Here is a 20,075-nt window from a genome sequence, read left to right on the forward strand (position 1 = left end):
TTCCATACTTCCCAGTCCTTTCCCTTAGGAATTCCTATGTGCTACCTTTTTTTTTTTTTTTAAGATTTTATTTATTTATTTGTCAGAGCAAGAGAGAGAGAGAAAGAGAGAGAGCGAGTGAGAGCACAAACAGGGGGAGAGGCAGAGGGAGAGGGAGAAGCAGACTCCCCGCCGAGCAGGGAGCCTGATGCGAGGCTGGATCCCAGGACCTTGGGATCATGACCTGAGCCGAAGGCAGACGCCTAACCGACTGAGCCACCCAGGCGCCCTCTTGTGTGCTACCTTCTTATGTGCCTTCCCTCTTGAACAGATTTCCATGGACTGGTGAGATCACAGGGTTCAGAACTAGGCTACAAAAAGCAGCACTGTAATGGCATTGTTGAGCGTAACTCGGAACTCCTGAAACAACCATTGTTCTTCTGCTTCTCAGACAGCCAGGTAAGGGCTTGGGTAATGCATGTTTCATTGATGAAGCTGAAGGCTCGAGCCTGGGCGAGAGTCATGAGCTCAAAGGCTATGAGCCTGTTGGAAGAAGAAGAGTGGGGTGATGAGGCCATTTGTTTTCAGGCAGCACTGTCACATGCACAGGCTTCATGGGGACCCTGTCACCACTCATGAGAGTCATATGAGGGGTTCGGGGTGCTCAGAGCTAGGGAATCTCTCTTTGTTACCTCATGACACTGTTCAGTTTCTTTGGGCTCTATCTGTTCTTAACCTACTACCAAGTGGTTTCAAGTGGTCCTTACTTCCTTGCTCACTTTCTCATTGCTTCAAGGATTCAGGCTCCAACTTCCTTAATCAGGTGGTTGATTAAGACATTTGTGCTCTCAGACCAGGTTTTCTCCCTTTCACTGATTTTCTGTCGGAGAAGAGAAAACCCTTCTTCTCTGTGGCTCCTGCTAACCTCTTGGCAAGGTTTTCTGCCTTAAAATGTTAAGTACTTTTGGGGCGCCTGGGTGGCTCAGTCGGTGAAGCATCTGCCTTTGGCTCAGGTCATGATCTCAGGGTCCTGGGATTGAGCCCCTCTTTGGGCTCCCTGCTCAGAGCCCTGCTCAGCGGGGAGTCTGCTTCTCCCTCTCCCTCTACTCACTCTCCCCCCACCACTCATGCTTTCTCTCTCAAATAAATAAATAAAATCTTAAAAAAAAAGTTAGGTACTTTCTTTCCACACCGTCCCCTCTCCTTCCACCAATCTCCTTTTTCTTTATTACTTCTTATTTGCCTGTGTGTTTTGCCTCAGAGGAACAGTGTTATTTAATATAAGGTAGTGTGAAGGATGGCTGCAGCTTTTCTAGTTCCAGTTTCTATCATCTCTGGATGCTGGAAAATAAAGTGGCCATATTTTTTCTTATGATGGGTCTTAGACATGGAGAAAGAACAGGTTACAGGGACGCCTGGGTGGCTCAGTTGTAAAGCGTCTGCCTTTGGCTCAGGTCATGATCCCAGGGTCCTGGGATCAAGCCCCGCATCGGGCTCCCTGCTCGGCGGGAAGCCTGCTTCTCCCTCTCCCACTCCCCCTGCTTGTGTTCCCTCTCTCGCTGTCTCTCTCTCTCTGTCAAATAAATAAATAAAATCTTAAAGAAAGAAAGAAAGAAAGAACAGGTTACTGTGTTGAATCAAAAATGCATTTGGGAGTCAAGGTAGACAAACCTTGAGATAAGTCTCAGCCTTGCCACTTATTATTTGTGCAATCTAGAGACATTTATTTAACAACACTAGGTATAAGCTTCTAACTCTCCAAAGTGAGATTCACAATATTTAATTGTAGGGTTTCCATGAGGAATAAGAGTGGCAATGCTTGAACAAAGTCTGGCCCATAGGACCCCCTTCTTATCAAGTGATGCCTTGCTTCTTACCATGTCTTACCTTACCACCCAAAGGTGCTATAGGAACCATCTCTGTGTTTGCAGTTCAGCTGCCTCTGATAACCTGGAATGCAAGGTTTCAGATGGCCCATGAAGTAGCGGTGACATATCCAAGAATGAGAGGATTCACAAATGTGCAAGCTGAGGCCAGGGAAGCCAGAGAAGCCAGAGACCAAGGACATGCCCAAGCCTCTCAGGCACACAGGACCTACCAATAGCCATGTTCTTCTTGTCCAGTGAATGTTAAGCCTAATTGTGGAAAGAATATTTATGATGATGAAGTGAAGTTTCTGTCCCTTACTCACCAGCATTGAGATAGCCAATGGCCTTGGACTTGATCCCCTGAGTCAGCTGTTGGGTTTCATCCAGATATTTCAATACATAGATATTAGGAGCAAACAGGATTGTGTTCTGTTCTCCACAGCCATAGGGCATCTGGAGAAGATTTTCTGTGTTTTTTTTATGGTGGAACCTAGAATGTCACCTGGAAATGAAAGATGAAAAGTCAGGACAACTATCACTGGCCAATATCATCAAAAACAAGTGAAATTCATCTTTATTTTATTTTTTTAAAAGAAATTTATTTATTTATTTATTTATTTGAGAGAGAGAGAGCACAAGTGGGGGGAGGAGCAGAGGGAGAGAACAGCAGACTCCTCACTGAGTGTGGAGCCCAATGCAGGGCGTGATCTCACTACTGAGATCATGACCTGAGCCAAAATCAAGAGTCTGACGCTTAACTGACTGAGCCAAGGTGCCCCAAAAACAAAAAAAAGAAATAGGTACAGAATATATCTAGCTCTGGGGAGCCTGGGTGGCTCGGTTGGTTAAGCAACGGACTCTTGATTTCAGTTCAGGTCATGATCTTAGGGTCCTGGGATGGAGACTGGCCTTGACTCTGCTCAGTGCAGAGTCTGCTTAGGATTCTCTCTCTCCCTCTCCTTTTGTCCCTCCCCCTGCTTGCACTCTCTCTCTCTCAAATAAATAAATAAAATCTTAAAAAAAATACAAAACAAACAAACAAAAATCCCCAAAATATATCTAGCTCAATTTTTAGCTAATGGGAAAGTAGTTAAAAGGCGATTGGAAAAACAAAACACAGAGTCTCTTTTAATGCAGAGACTTGTCATATGCTGTGAAATATACTTAGTTCATGTATTATTCTTATTAATTCTTTTTTACCCAAAGGTTATAGATAGTCAATTTTGCTACCATTTTCTGGACTCGGTGTGGCTATCAAAGAAGTCAGGCTTACTCACTTCAACTAGTAGAAGTTTGACAACTGAATCTTTCCTCCCAGTTTTAAGAACCGTAAGCACCTCGGCACCCCAGAGCTCTGAGGACTATAGTGTTTCTGCGCTCACGAAGAAATTCACATTCCCTGAAACAAAGGGCCTATAGATCTGACCTTGGATGTCCCAGGGACTGGATACTCTCTAAATAAATCCTCAAGATCTGCAAGGTGTCCTATGTTCTGTGAGCAGTTCAAAGATTTGCTCCTTATTTAAGGAGTTGGCAAGTACAGGGACAGAAACAGCATCAACTGGAGTCTTCTGCTTGTGGGACTCAAAGAGGAGAACCTAATTTAAGGAACCTTTATTTTTTTTTAAAAGATTTTATTTATTTATTTGATAGAGAGAGACACAGAGAGAGAGGGAACACAAGCAGTGGGAGTGGGAGAGGGAGAAGCAGGCTTCCTGCCGAGTAGGGAGCCCGATGCGGGGCTTGAACCCAGGACCCTGGGATCATGACCCAAGCCGAAGGCAGACGCTTAATGACTGAGCCACCCAGGCGCCCCTTAAGGAACCTTTATATATCATCAGCTTTGAGTAGAGAGGGTCCTTCAGAGAATTTTCACTCATCCAGTGATTTGGGAGTTATCAACCAGAACACAATTTGCCTCCCATTTGCACAGAATCTTGGTCTTCCTCTACTGGGGTAGCCATGAAGTCAGGAGAGTCTTCCAGCTGCGCACTCACCTATAACCTTACATGAGCCACACAGACACAAGAGATGAGTTTACAAGGGCAGCAAGTTGATGTATGGCAAGGGGCAAGTGAAAGAGCCCAGAGTGAATTTGGGTGTTAAAAAGGGACTAGGAGAGGGGCATCTGGGTGGCTCAGTCAGTTGTTAAGCATCTGCCTCAGTCAGTTAAGCATCTGCCTTCGGCTCAGGTCATGAGCACAGAGTCCTGGGATTGAGCCCCACATGGAGCTCTGAATAAAGCCCTGCATCAGGGTCCCTGCTCAGTGGGGAGCCTGCTTCTCCCCGCTGTGCTCTCTCTCCTCTTGTGCTCTCTCTCTCTCTCACTCACTCTTTTTCTCAGATAAATAAAATCTTTATTTTTAAAAATTTTTAATTTTATTTTAAAAGATTACTTGTTTATTTATTTGACAGAGAGAGAGAGACAGCGAGAGAGGGAACACAAGCGGGGGGAGTGGGAGAGGGAGAAGCAGGCTTCTTGCTGAGCAGGGAACCCGACGCGGGGCTCGATCTCAGGACCCCGGGATCATGACCTGAGCCAAAGGCAGACGCTCAACGACTGAGCCACCTAGGCGCCCCTAAATAAAATCTTTAAAAAAAAAAAGGGACTAGGAGAAGCACTTTTGGAAAGCATGGGATTAAAAATGACATAAGCTGAGATTATTTATATAGAAAGTTGTATAAAATTCAAGCAGAACATATATATATTAATATATAAGTATATATAAAAATATATAATATGTATATACTTATATATTTATAAGTATATATATACACACAGAAATTTTATATACGTATATTTATTTATTTAGTTTTTGTACCAGTAGTGGAGGATAGGAAAGTCAACAACAGCATGTTGTCCTGAGGAAATTTATCTACTGGCTTAGATTCATGAGAATTCTGCTAGCTTACTCTGTGGCTATAGTCCAGTGGAGTTCCTTCCTTCATTTTTTTATCCACATACTCAGCCATTCATTCATTTAAAAATATACATGAAAAGTTTTATGCATATAAGGCACTTCTAGGATATAAGAGCCACTTATATAATCCTCAAGAAGTTTTTGTGGCAGGCCATGTACAATGCCCAAAAAGAAGAATTATGTTACATATCCTTAAATGTGATGCGTTAGAAGAAAGGCACAAAGAAAGTGTCATGGGAATTTAGAGGAAGACTTAGAAAATCCAAATAATGAGATTGAACAGTACTGACTTTCATGCCGTCTTAAGGCACTCAGTCTAGGTTATGATAAAATATTTTTATAAACTTCAGAAATGAAAGAACATTGGGATCTGGGGTTTGTAAGGTATAGTTTCACAGTCAGTGTCTTACATATTTTTGAGAAAAAAATTGCTAGTTTTGTCCCTTATTACTTAGAACTTGATAATTATCAATATGGTACTATAGGTCATTGGAATTAGGGGATAGTTCATCGATCTGGAAGAAGTGTTATGGGCCAAATTAATCTTTTGTTCATGCTTAATTTGGAAAGCTCCTTACCTGGGTGCATTTGGGAAGGTAGTGTAACACAGTGTAAAGGATCACAGAGTAGGGCATTGTGACCTCCAGAAAGAGGGGCTGAAAGGCCTGGAGAGAGGCAGTGGGAGAGAGACCAAGTCCACTGTCACTGGACAGGCAGAAGGCCCCTGCCTTCCACCCAGTGGTGGTATCAGGGACTGTTATTCCCACTTCAGCCACCCTTGATGAGCTGGTGAGGATAGAGATGTGAAGAAAACAGAAAGTGAGCAAGTGCTTTGGTTATTTTTAGGATGGTAACTGATCAGCATGACTCAGTGCCATACTTCTGAGTCCTCTTGAAAGAATTATAGAAATTAGCAGTGTAATCAGGGCCCACAATGGAAAAATAAAAGGCATTTCAATGGTTCTATTTCACTAACAATGGCCATGCCTCCCACACCACCCCAAAGTCTGTACTACCATTACAAATCTGACTAAGGGTTTGAAAATGTCATTGAACTTCCCTCTCTAAAACACCATCTGAAAATTTTATAAACTGTAATTCTAAAAATGGTTTATTCCATGTAGGATTGCTTCAAGTTTCTGTTCAATACCGTGTCCTTGAATGGTGTTAAACATTAGAAAGCTAGATTATAAATAGTTATCATGTTCATTTTCTAGGAAGTGCCAGGAGTGCAAATATGTCATTAATTGATGAGTTGATGTAATTAAACCAGAGTTTTATAAATTAGCCTACTCTTGTCTTGAAATGACAGAAATTAATTAGAGAAATAGCTGGAAATAATGAAATCATGTTTTCACATCTCAAGCAAATGGTAAAAATGCAAGTTACTCACTTTACCACTACCAGTCCCAGATCCAAGTTTCAGGGAAATAGTTTCTTATAGTCTCAGCAAATGGCTCTATGTGGAGATTTTCAATCATCTCATTATAATCCACATGAGGAAGTGCCACTATGAATATTACAATGGAAGAAAATGAGTAATGTGGCTAAATACTTAGTTTTCCTGTTAAAATTAAAATGTTAAAAACAATTGCACTGGAAACAATGTGTTGAGCCTCTCCTTTTCTGGATGGGTAGTTCTTTGGTGAAAGTAGAAATGATAAAGTCCTGAAGACAGCATAACCTAGTGTAAGTGGAACCGGAAGGAAAGATGTATATTTTTGGGGGGGAGGGTATTTGAGGAGAACTTCCAAAAAGAGAACAGAACTTTCGCCTCAGAGGGAAACAAGAATGATGGTATGTATTGGCCCTGTAGGCAAGATACCATGTGGCTGTAATAAGAATCATTTGTATAACTAATTAGCAGAGCTGAACAGTGCCAACATTATTAGTAGTCTTGCAATGTTTTTCTTTCTATAGATCCATAGAATCAAACCCAGTGTTTTGACTTACATGTTTTTAGTTTGTAGAAAGGCCAAAAAAGGGGAAAATATAAACCCCTGAACCAAAAAGAGACAAAAAGGTAAAGTTTGAGCTTCAAGTTGGTGAATAGTTTTAAGTCCATGTTCTGAAAAGAAAATAAATACCAAATAAAACATAAATATTTAAAAATTACATTAAAACCCCACTTTGTGTAAAAGTTATAGTATCTAATCCACAACATTATAACTACATAACCAAGGAGAGTTACAGAATAGTTGATGCAGCAATGGAATAATAGTATTTTACTCTTTGAAGACTCTTTGAATATTGTTCCTCATACTCTTCAGCATAGCAAAGTTGAGTATCGTAAAGGGAGTGCCATTGAGTATGTTTAAAGAAGCATAGGGGCGCGGAAGTGGCTTAGTCAGGTAAGCATCTGCCTTCAGCTCACGTCATGATCCAGGAGTCTGGGAATCAAGCCCCACATCAGGCTTCCTGCTCAATGGGAGTCTGCTTTTCCCTCTGACCCTTCTTCCTCTCATGCTCTCTCTCAAATAAATGACTAAAATCTTAAAAAAAAGAGAAGCACATAATTTATTTATTTATTATTAACTAATGAATTAATTTTCATTTTTTTCCTTAAGTGCTCCAGGCCCAGATTGGAGCCCAATGTGGGACTTGAACTCATGACCCTGAGATCAAGACCTGACCTGAAATCAAGAGTCAGACGCTCAACTGACTGAGTCACCCAGGCACCCTATTTATTTATTTATTTATTTGAGAGAGAATGTGCATAAGTGGTGGGGAGGGGACAGAGGGAAAGGGAGAAGTAGACTTGCCTCTGAGCAGGGAGCCTGAAGCACGGCTCCATCCCAGGACCCTGAGATCATGATCTAAGCTGAAGGCAGACGCTTAACCAAGTGAGCACCCAGTTGCCCCTGGTGCCTAAATCTTTTTATGTGTCTTGTCAAGGGGATGAGATCGTGCGCTTTTATATTTCTAAAGATGGGGAACTCACTGCTGCCTAAGAGGATTCATACCATCATTGTAAAGTCTCTGTCATTATCAGAATGAATCCAACTTGTTTCTTCATACCACCAAGTTATGCAATGGATATCTGAGCAGTGGTGAAAGTAGAGCTATAATTGTAATGAGGAAAAGAAAGAAGAAAAGAAAATAATGCCATGAAGAGAAAGTTCTAAAGGAGAGAGGAGAGATGCCTCAGGTATTTATACAAATTTTCACAGTGCTGTAATGAGAAATCATCCAAAATATTCTCAGTTTGGGGCACATGGGTGGTGGAGTTGGCTGAGTGTCCAACTCTTGATTTTAGCTCGGGTCATGATCTCAGGGTGGTGAGATATAGCCCCTCATTGGAGTCTGCTTGAGTTTCTCACCCTCTGACCTTCCCTTTGCTCTCTCTCTCTCAAATAAATAAATCAATCTTTAAAAAAATCCACACAAAATATTCTCAGTGTTTGAGGGCATTTTAATGTGTAGAAAAAGAAACAAAATTTAACTCACATTCCACATACACATTCACTTCTTCATCCAGTTTAGTGATTACCTTTGGAACCTTTACTTGCACGTCAAATTTGGGAAGCACAGTTGAGGAGATAAGAGAAATGTGGCAGGTTGGCAATTATCTTTGTGGTTGCCTAAATGATAAATGCCTAAGTGCTCTGAAATGGTGACTTTCCTTGTAAAGAACTTCACAATCTTTTTTTTTTTTTTTAAAGATTTTATTTATTTATTTGACAGAGAGAGAGAGACAGCGAGAGAGGGAACATAAGCAGGGGGAGTGGGAGAGGGAGAAGCAGGCTTCCCGCAGAGCAGGGAGCCCGATGCAGGGCTTGATCCCAGGACTCTGGGATCATGACCTGAGCTGAAGGCAGACACTTAATGACTGAGCCACCCAGGTGCCCCAAGAACTTCACAATCTTAAGATAATACCAATAGAACTATAAAATTGAGTGGTCATAGATCATATTAGTCCTGGCAAAGGAAAGAAGCTTCCATTGAAATAAAAAAAAAAAAACCCAGCAAACTTCCAAATTGGGGAAAATAACTTGCTTTTGAAAAATCACAAAACTTTTATGAAGTTCTGTGTTCATAGGTGATGGTCCTGGTAGAATCAGATGAAGCCTAGCCTCACCCATGGGAATTGAAATTATTCAAGTGGATTCATACTCTAGTAAGCAGAAGGTTATCATCTCCATTTTCCCTTCCCAAACTTCCAAACTCATACCACATTCTTCCACGGTGAAGGAGTGCTCTGTCTTTCTTCCTGATTGTTTTAGAATCACTACCTTGTGGGAGTCCCTAAAGGGCTCTGATGACAAGCTGAAGGACAATTGTTTTAGACCATTCTCTAACTTGATTTTCTGCCGTTGCCTAATTTGTTTCATTCCGGGGTCCTAAATATATGAAACAGGTTATAATTTATCAAATAAAGAATTAGAGGCAGTAATACATTTAGGAAGACTGCTGTATTAGTCATAGATCATTTGGGAAATTTCTAGTATTCTTCCTTGGGAAGAGAAATAGAAACATAGTGGGGTATAGTGTCCTAGTTCTCTGGATCATGGGAGAATTTTAAAGACTTTTTAAATTTATTTATTTTTTGAGAGAGAGAAACGGTGTGGGCAGAGGGAGAAAGAATCTTGAGCAGGCTGTATGCTCAGCGAGGAGCCCTGTGCTGGGCTTGATCTCACAACCCTGAAACCATGACCTGAGCCAAAATCAACTCTTCTAGTGGGTGAAAATTTTTGTCCACCGAGACAACTTGAACGTGACTGGAAAAGAGAAATTTTCCTATGAAATCTTTTGGGTAACATGTGAAGGACATCTAATTTCTAAAGTTACCCACTATGGAGTTTTATACTGTATTGTCCTGGTACTTTGATTTATTTGTCTGTTTTGACAAAGACAAGACTTTCTGGGTTCCTTACCAGCAGTGTGATCTTTGTCCTGAATTCATGTGTTGGTCTTTTTATCTGGACAGAGAGGAATACTACATTCTCAAAAGATGAGGATCTTGGGAGCTGAGAACAAGAAAGAACATGAGAGCCTTCATAACCCCTCTCTGGAGCCCTTTATTTCTTACCTTCTCTTTCAAGAAGGTAGGTAGGAGACATTAATTATTACTGAAACTTAAGGTGGAGGAGAATAATTCAGAAAGAGGGTAACAAATAAAACCCAAATTTCCATGTGACTCAACAGTAGCAATTAAAATATAGTCAGCTTCATGGAGTAAATATTATAATGTAAATTAAAAAGTAAATCCAACTCTGAAAACTATGGGAAAGGGAAAAATTAATATTGTGATGATGATAGGAGGTATGTCTTGAGGGTGGGTTGCCCCAAGAAGAACCTGGAAATTTCTTTAGGGTATCAATTATACGTAGAAGGTGGGGACCCTTGTTAGTTCCCGTATTATTTCAAAGCTTGTACCTTACTATTAGAAATACCCCAAAGTGTCTAACTTATTCTTTCCCTGGATCGTAGGACTTTTGCAGGAATTAAATAGCAAATTTGCATGTCTATAAGTAATGCCTCTCCCCATTTTGGGGTGGGAAATACATACTTTGTTCCTTTGTTGGGGTAAACTTTCTTTTTAGGTTTCTTTTTCTCTCTTTTTTAAAGATTTTATTTATTTGAGAGAGAGAGAGAGCTCAAGTGCACAAACAGGGGGAGGGGCAGAGGGAGAAGGAGAAGCAGACTCCCCACTGAGCAGGGAGCCCAATGCAATGCAGGGTGTGATGCAGGCTTGATGCGGGGCTCAATGCAGGGCTCAATGCGGGGCTCGATCCCAGGACCCTGGGATCATGACCTGAGCCGAAGGCAGATGATTAACCGACTGAGCCACCCAGGCGCCCCTAGGTTTCTCTCTGAAGTTACTAATGTCCTTTTAAATTAATTCCCTGTTATGGAAAACCAATCTCTGACCATTAGAATTACATTAAAAAGGAAGAAAACAAACAAAACGGGGATAGCAGCTAGTACGGTGAAGGAGACAGAGTGGAATAAGTCCTTGTCAGCTACAAGGTCATTAAAGAGGCTCCTTTTTTGGGCGCCTGGGTGGCTCAGTCATTAAGCGTCTGCCTTCTGCTCAGGTCATGATCCCAGGGTCCTGGGATCGAGCCCCGCATCGGGCTCTCTGCTCCGCGGGAACCTGCTTCTCCCTCTCCCACTCCCCCTGCTTATGTTCCCTCTCTCCCTGTGTCTCTCTCTGTCAAATAAATAAATAAAATCTTAAAAAAAAAAAAAAAAAAAGAGGCTCCTTTTTCCCTTGACAGATTCTAAGGAATTTGAGACAACTTTTCTCAGGGATCTCAGTTGTGGAGTTAGGAGGGGACCAGCACCATATACAGCCTAGAAAGGACAGTGTTCAAGTCAGTAGAAGACAGATATCATTAGGGTACCTGAGTGACTCAGTCGATTAAGCCTCCAACTCTTGTTTTCAGTTCAGGTGATGATCTTGGGGTTGTGAGATTGAGCCATGTCGGGTTCTGTGCTGGGTGTGGAACCTGCTTAAGGTTCTCTCTCTCCGTCTCCCTCTGTACGCCCCTCCAAAATAAATAAATAAATAAATAAATGTTAAAGAAAGATATCATCATCCATGATAATAGTTTTATCACAGTAATTATTAGCACCCTTACTTCTACACCCAGAGAAGGCAGGTTGACAACAGATTATGGCTGAATGGCAAGAAAAGTATTTCCTCTTTTTGTTGATAATGGTAGTACTTTAGCCTAGGCAGTCACATCTCAGTCAAGGTTCTAAAGATGTGATAATGTTATGTGCTTGCTCCAGTTCCTGAATTTACTGTTTTAAGGGAAAAAAATGAGAGAATTAATTATTTATTACATAAAAGTATTGAATTTGGAGTATTCTCAATTGTCATATTTAATTCTTTTTTTTAAGATTTTTTAAATTTATTTGACAGAGAGAGACACAGTGAGAGAGGGAACACAAGCAGGGGGAGTGGGAGAGGGAGAAGCAGGCTCCCCACGGAGCAGGGAGCCCGATGCGGGGCTCGATCCCAGGACCCTGGGATCATGACCTGAGCGGGAGGCAGACGCTTAACGACTGAGCTGCCCAGGGACCCCGCCATATTTAATTCTTGAAAAATAACCAGGTGCCCTCTTTTTTGTTTTCAGTTTCTCCACATCTCTAGATTCATACCACTAAGTGTGGAATCCAGAACTGCATAATTGACCCAAGTCACAACTGTGAAATAGGCAAAGCTTGTCTTCAGTGATGGCTCACCTCTCCCTTCTTGGTATCTGAGGGGTTTTTGCCCCGAAGTCCACCCCATTACTGCTATTTCTTGAGTATTCTAAACATCACCAAATTATTTTCTTTTTCTGCTCCTATTAAAGCTAAATATCTTAGTTTTTTAAAAAAATATTTTATTTATTTATTTGTGAGAGAGAGAGCATGAGCGGTGGGGGGAGGGGCAGAAGGAGAGGGGGAAGCAGACTTCCTGCTGAGCAGGGAGCTTGATGCAGATTCGATCCCAGGACCCTGGGATCATGACCTAAGCTGAAGGCAGACTTAACCGACTGAGCCATCCAGGTGTCCCTAAATATCTTTGCTTTTGTGATTATAAAAAAGGAGAAAAGCAATGTGACAACACGACTCCTGATAAAGTGTTTATTTTTTAAACTCTATTAATACTTTCTATTGGTAGCACACCTGATGATTTTCAAGGCATTTTGATCCTCACAATAGCCCTGCATAGCAGTTAGGGTCATTTTACAGACACTGATCTAGACTCAAAGAGGTGATTTGTTCACATCTCACCTGGGGCCCAAGTTTATGGCTCCAGTCTTAACGTTTCATCTAATCTAATCATGAGTGTTCACAATTTAAGTATTTGTGTTTTAGACCATTGCATTTAATTGGCTTCAACACAAAGGAATGGCTCTGTAACATTATTGGAACTTTATGTCTCAGTGACTGTTGGGGGAGGTCAGCAGAAGGACTTGACAACACCACCCCCACCATTGACCCATGAGCTCAACTCTGGCAGTTGGGAGCTCTATCCCTCTTCCCCTGTCCTTGGAATATACGTTCTGCTTGCCCTTCCCTGCTCCCAGAGGCTGCTCCAAGGACATAGCCTTGAGATAGTGATGTGGTGTTGAGACTCTCTGGACCACATAAAAGTGAACCTGAGTAAGGTCACTATATAAACTTGTAAGATTTGGTGGGCAGGTGCCGAGATCTACTCTTCCTGCAGCTGCCCAAGACGAGCCTTGTGTGTAAGTTCCCTTGTTTATTAAACCTGCCACCTGCCAATTTGGAGTGGTCTGCCTCTTTCTTAGGTCTCTCTCTGCCCTCTGAGTATGGGGGTCAGTTTCAGATTTCACCCAGGAAGATCCCAAGAGGGTTTTGAACCAACGATCGGTCAGCCAGCCAGCCAGGAGACTGGAGAAATGGGCCTTAGAGGGAGAGGCATCTGGCGGGGGGTGGGGTGGGGTGGGATCCCACATTGGCCGTTGGCATCTATGTGGGGAGGGGTGGCCCCTACGTCAGATGCTCGTGGACCACTGCGTGAGTATGGGGGCGCCCTGAATATGCTTGCGGCTTTGATGTGCTTGTTTGAGAACTGCGCACAGTGCACTGTGGCAAAGGGGATCCCTGGGAAAGTGAGGAGAAGGGACAGGAGGTGTCATGGGATTGACCGGGAAATGGATAAAACAGGTTGCAGGTTGACCTGTGAGCTTGACCTTGGCACTCAGAGGCTCCTTACCCATTCCCCGGTCTTTGGAATTCTGCTTGCCTTTCCTACTCCCGGAAGCTGCCCTAGGGACACCTGCATGGTATACGTGACTGAACCCAGTTCAGGCCTTTATATAAACTTTTAAGATTTGGCAAGTAGGTGTGGAGATCTACTCATTTTGCAGCTGCTGAACACAGCCTCCTGTGTAAGTTCTCTTTGCTTATTTGTTCTCTTTCTGCCCTCTATGTACAGGGGCTGGTTTCAGATTTCGCCTGGGAAGCTCCTGAGGAGGTTATGAACCAATAGCGACAGACTCATAGGAAGGGAATTCTCCCCTAAATAAAATCACATATAAGCTTAGTCACATTAATTATTTTAGAAAAAAAGATTATATAGAATTATACAATATTAAAGTAGGAGGTGGCATTCAAGAACACAGTTGGAGATTTTGAGGGGAATATGGCGATGGAATGACGTAAGAGAAGAGAGACTGGAAGAAAAGGGGACAATATAAAATAGGACCATGGGTGGTACTCATGGTCTTCCATGCATTGAAGGCAAGAAGAATTAGAACTAGACATGACAGAGCATATCTCCCTGTCCCCATGGTGCCGGAGATCAGACAATATGGTGTCTCCCTCCTTGCACTCTGCCTCGTCTCAGAAACTCCCCCAATTCACAGGAATTTATGAGAGTGCTCTGTGCAAACAGAATGTCCCACCCCAAGACTTCCAAGCAGAGTGTGTGGAATTTGGCAAGAATTCCCTGAAAGGGGTCATTGCTCTCAGTAGTGGCCTGAAGTGGTGTCCCAGCAGATGCTGTTAGTAAAGGGCCCAGGGAATGGAAATCCACCCTATAGTCAGAACCCACCTCCTCATCTTAGAACTGAGTCTCTCAACCTCAGCGCTGTTGACATTTGGGGTCAGATAAGTGTTTATTCTGGGGGCTGTGCAGTGACTGTAGCCTGCTTGACAGCATCCCTGTCTTTACCCAGTAGATGTCAGTAGCATTTTCCCAGTTGTGACAACCAAAGATGTCTCCTCTCTCCTCCGCTGAGAACCACTGGCTTATAAAGTCCTGATGAGAGATTTTCAGTTCTCCCAGTTTGTGGACACTGGGAAGATTCAGAGCCTATTACCAACGACATGTCATCGCCTGCAGTTTCCTCATTAGAATAGTGTTCCCCAAAATTTCCCACATCACGGCACACATGGAAAATGAGAATATTTGCTCAGGATAGGAGTAAGTCAAAGGCATTTAGTGCAGGTAAAGGTGACTGTTTTGAGGGCTGAGGGGATCAATATTTGGGAGACACTTTGATTCTTTTTGCAGCACATTAATGTACTGGTTGAGAAGTGCATTAGCATTTTCCTTTTAGATGATAGGGATTCTTCGTTTTTGCAGAGACTTTGAAAATGTTCCTGGGGAGGAGAAATAACATAAACTAATATCAACTCTAATGTTGGGGTATTAAGTGATAGCCGGTATTTCATGAGAAGAGAAGCACATTCACTGGAAAGCACATTCAAAAGTGCAAGATTAGTGTAATGATTGAGAATGTCATCATCAAATCCTGGCTTCTCCATTTACTTGGCATCTCTAAGCGTCACTTTCTCAACCTTGAAATGCAAATAATAATACCATCCACTCGTGGGGTCACTGTGAACGTGCCAAGGAAAGCCATGTAATGTGCTTATCACAGTGCAGAGCATGAGGTAAGCAGCATCTGTTAGAGCTCCTCTCTTTCTCCCACCCTTCGTTATAATAATAGTTGCTTAATATCACTGTTCCCAAGGGGTGAGAAGGGGACTAGTTGCAAGTCTGCTAGGGAAGCATAGGGAAGGAATTTACCAACCTCTAGAGAATATAGATATTAGATAATCTTTGTAAACATTCTGTGGGAAAAGAGAGCCACTGTAACTTTGATGCCGACTACAGCTTTGGAATACTTACTTCATCCCATTACTGGGGATTCTCTCTCTTCACCTAGAGAGAAAAGGGGGAAGGAAAGAAGGAAGAGAGATCAAGAACAAGAAAGATGAGGAAACAGAGACAGGAAAATATGCAGTATTTTTTCACCTTTCACAAGTCTCCTCTTATAACACTGCTTCTTACACAGGTCTTTCCATAGCCTCTACGCAGAGCTGTAGCCACGCCCCATCCCTACTTCCATCTTCCTCCCGCCCCCCCACCCCATAGCAGGAAACGTTTCTTACCAGGAATTTAAATTTCTTGTTTATATATATATATAGTATATATATATTTTAAATCTTTCTCCACCCTCTAGAATATAAACTCTCTGAAGGTGGAGATTTTTGTCTGTGTTGTTTCCTATTGGGCCACAATGTAGTTGCTCAATGAATAACTGTTGAATGAATGCGTGATTGATTAACATGAAACAGAAAGCAGGAATATTTGAGGCTGGACACAAATGGGGATTATGAGGTTAGATGCCACAAGTTAACTGCATGAAATGTTTGTTTCCCATAACAATTACTGTGTGGCTGGATTAAATCTCTTGTCTTCTTGCATCCTATGAGTCTCGGTCTTGTATTTGAACTCTACTGGAATAAATTACACAAGAGTACATTAGCTGCACTTTGCCTGAGTCCACAGTGGCTGAAGGACATTTCTTCTGATTAAATATTAAGCGCTTTCAAATACAAAAAGCCCAATAACTGGACATGGCCAACTTTTTCTTCTCGGAATGCAAGCCCAACTTTGCTATGAGGTTAACTCTTTGTACTTGTTTTTAATTGGAAGCGAATCAGAATACACAATGTGAAAAACCTAATAAACGTTTTTCAGACCATTGTTATTCATCAGGTCGTAATTCGTTTATTTTTAAAATGAATTTGATAATTTAGGCAATTTCATTCATTTCTAAAAGTGATAAAAAAATAAAATACTTAGGTAATCATGTCAACCTCTGAACATTAAGATCTTGCTTCTTTAATGTTATTCCCAAAATGACCCAAGCCTATTGTCCAGTGAAGATAATGGTTCATTTAGTCCCTTGCAAAATTTCTGATTATGGGAGTTTTAATATCTCTGCCATCTTGCATTTTTTTTTTAAAGGATGCATGAAAGACATCTATTGTGATAGTCCACAAGCATTGGGTCAGTTACAGAGGGCTAAAAACAAAAACAAACAGACAATGCCTGGAATCCAAACCCAGGCTTTATTATTGCTTTATCCTTTTTACTGAGTTGTAAGGCACATTAAACAGACTGACTCATTGGACATTTTAAATGCAAATAAATTGTATTTATCTTTTTGTCTAAAGGATCACATAAACTCTCCATTGATTTTGCTGAATTCTCTCCTTCCTTGCCCCAGCTGGGTAAAATTTGCCATTTATGTGTAAAGAATTAAGAATTTCATCTAATGGAAGAAGAGTTTATGAATGTTCTAATAAAAAATCATAGATAAATTCATAATCACATTTCACATGTGTAGTAATAACAATGTCTCAGCCCTTAAATATTTGCTTATAACGTGGTGAAGCAACTCAGCATTTACAAAATGACAAAAGTAATGTATGAATACACACTGGGTAAAAATGCAGAAGATTAAAGTGAAAAAATAGAAAGGCTTCCATTCATCAGTCCCTACTCTCCTATTTTCCTTTATAGAAGTATCCACTGTTAATTTATTTAGTCTCTCTCCAGAAAGTTTTCTTTCCATTCTTTTAAAAGCATAGAAGCAATATACTAACGCATACTTAAAAGAAAAAGATGATTACAGGTGAAGGGAAAGTTCTCTGTGGCTACCCTCCATTTGCTGTCTTCCATACTCCCCAGAGAGATATTTAGAATTAAAAAAAAACAACAACACTATTTTACATACATGTATGTATCCCAAGAGAAAAGATAAACTACTGCTGTGTGTTTTTTCTCTATAAATGTAGCATTATGCATATAATCAGTCTGAAATTTGCTTTGTTCTCCCAGTTGTTTGGTTTCATGTGCCATGTTGATATGTATAAAGAGCCAGTTAATTCTTTTTAGCTGTTCTATAGTGTTATATTGCACAATACTACATTTTATTTAGCCATTTCAATATCCAAACTGTTGTTTTTATTTTTTGCTTTTCAAAAATTGTGGTAAAAAATATTAATATAAAATTTGCCATTTTAACCATTATTTACATGTACAATTCAGTGGCATTAATTATATATGCAGTGTTGTGCAACCATCACCACTGGTTCTGAAGCCTTTTCATCATTCTTAAGTACTCACTAAGCATAACCCACCCCCCACCCTCCGTCTTCCACCTGTCTCCGGGGGCCTCTAATCTACCTTTTGTCTCTATGAATTTGCCTATTCTAGATAACTTCATATAAGTGGAATCAGACAGTGTTTGTCCTTTCCTGTCTGGCTTACTTCACAGCATAATGTTTTCAAGTTTCATCCAGTTGTAGCAAGTATCAGAACTTCATCCTTTTGGGGCACTTGGGTGTCTCAGTCGTGAAGCGTCTGCCTTCGGCTCAGGTCATGATCTCAGGGTCCTGGGATCGAGCCCCACATCGGGCTCCCTGCTCCACGGGAAGCCTGCTTCTCCCTCTCCACTCCCCCTGCTTGTGTTCCCTCTCTCTCTGTGTCTCTCTCTGTCAAATAAATAAATAAAATCTTAAAAAAAAAAAAAGAACTTCATTCTTTTTATGGATGAGTAATGTTCCAGCCCAAGTATATACCACATTTTGTTTATCCATTCATCTGTTGATGGACACTTGATTTCTACCTTATTGTGAATAATGCTGCTATGAACAATGGTGTACAAGTTTCTGTTTGAGCTCCTGTTTTCAAATCTTTGGGGTATATCCTTAGGAGTGGAGTTGTTGAATCATATGGTAATTTGCTGTTTAATCTTTTGAGGAACCACTAAGCGTTTTCACAGTGGCTGTGGATTTTACATTCTCAGGAACAAGGGTTATAATTTCTCTACATCCTGGGCAACAATTGTTATTTTCCTTTTTTTTATTACTCATCCTAGTGGGCATGAAGAGGTATCCCATTGTAGTTTTGATTTTCATTTCCCGGATGACTCATGGTGTTGAGCATCTTTCATGTACGTATTTGCCATTTTTATATCTTCTTTGGAGAAATCCCTATTCAAGTGCTTTGACATTTTTAAACTGGGTTGTTTCTGTTTTTGTTGTTGACTTACAGTTCTCTATATATTCTGGATGTCACACCCCTATCAGATATGTGATTTGCATATATTTTCTCCCACTGTGCAGGTTGTTTTTCACTCTTTTTGACAGTGTCCTTTGATGCACAAAGTTTCTCATTTTAACGAAGTTCAGTTTACTTATTTTTTCTTTTATTGCCTGTGTCTTTGGTGTCATATTTTAGAAACCATTGCAGGAGCCCCCCAGGCTCAGGCCCGATGCCCCCTCCTCCTGCCCTATCATCTCCCCACTCCCTTCTCTGCCAGCAGAGTGAATATAAGGGCATTAACCCAATTACTTGCTTTTTCCAATATATTTTTAAAGTCTCAGATTTCTACCAACTCTGTACTCAGGAAATTGGAAAAAACGATTGGACTTCAAGATGTAATTTTTTAAATGGTAGACTTACCATTTTCAGATTTGCTTTTTTGTGGTTAATTGCTCTCCAGTGCATTGTTATTATTGTTCACACACAACCTTGAGCTTCCCCACTTCTGGACAGATTTCCCTTGAACAGATCATGTTATTACTGGCAGGCTTTAAAAGATCATTTAGTAGGGGCGCCTGGGTGGCTCAGTAGGTTGGGCATCTGCCTTCGGCTCAGGTCATGATCCCGGGGTCCTGGGATCGAGCCCCACGTTGGGCTCCCTGCTCACGGGGAGCCTGCTTCTCCCTCTCCTTGCTGCTTGTGCTCTCGCTTGCACTCTCTCTCTCTCTTTCAAATAAATAAATAAAATCTTTTTTTTTTTTAAGATTTTATTTATTCATTTGAGACACAGAGATACAGAGAGAAAGAGAGAGAAAGCATGAGCAGGGAGAGAGGCAGAGGGAGAGGGAGAAGCAGGCTCCTCGCTGAGCCAGGACCCCGATGTGGGGCTCGATCCCAGGACCCTGGGATCATGACCCGAGCTGAAGGCAGACCCAGGCGCCCCATAAATAAAATCTTTAAAAAAAAATAAAAGATCATTTAATAAATGGCTACCATTTAGTTATTGAGTGTTTCTGCATGTCAAGAACTAGATTCAGCACACTCTTCACAGCTGTCTCCTGGGAGAGTTGTCTGTTTCTCTTCCCATTTCACAGATGGAACCGAGGTGGCCGCTGGCTCCAGTCAGCACTGCTGGGTCCAGTGAGGCCCACAAGGTGCAGGCCCTTTGTTTTTTCATCTTACACACACTTGTGGAAGGTGATAATATTCTCCTTCTTTACAGGTGAAAAAATTGAGTTTAGAGAGGAGTTAAAGTGCTGGGTAAGATTCCACAGGTGCTAAGTAGCAGAGTCGAATTTTGAGTCCATTCTATTTTCCACATCTTTGAAAACACGTGCTTTTCCCACCACATCACACTGAAATTATGTAAAATGTGGAAGGAAGATGATTCTTGGAAGAGGGGAAACCTGGTCCCCGACCATGTCACCATTAGGATAATCATTTCTTCCCTGTGTTTTTGGAAGGATTTTTAGCTTGGCCCTGGTTCTCGAGTTT

The 20,075-nt window shown here is 41.4% G+C and overlaps 1 long non-coding RNA gene across 1 annotated transcript; it reads left to right on the top strand.

Moving 5' to 3' along the window:
• The first annotated feature begins 266 nt into the window (after positions 1–266).
• On the top strand, positions 267–12,055 carry LOC144382113 (uncharacterized). The gene is made up of 4 exons (XR_013448526.1): positions 267–438; positions 7,761–7,916; positions 9,696–9,813; positions 11,854–12,055. It is a non-coding gene; the product is annotated as an uncharacterized LOC144382113 (long non-coding RNA).
• Positions 12,056–20,075: the final 8,020 nt, after the last annotated feature.

The sequence above is a fragment of the Halichoerus grypus genome, chromosome 6 (genome assembly GCF_964656455.1).
Source record: "Halichoerus grypus chromosome 6, mHalGry1.hap1.1, whole genome shotgun sequence".
Taxonomy (NCBI): domain Eukaryota; kingdom Metazoa; phylum Chordata; class Mammalia; order Carnivora; family Phocidae; genus Halichoerus; species Halichoerus grypus.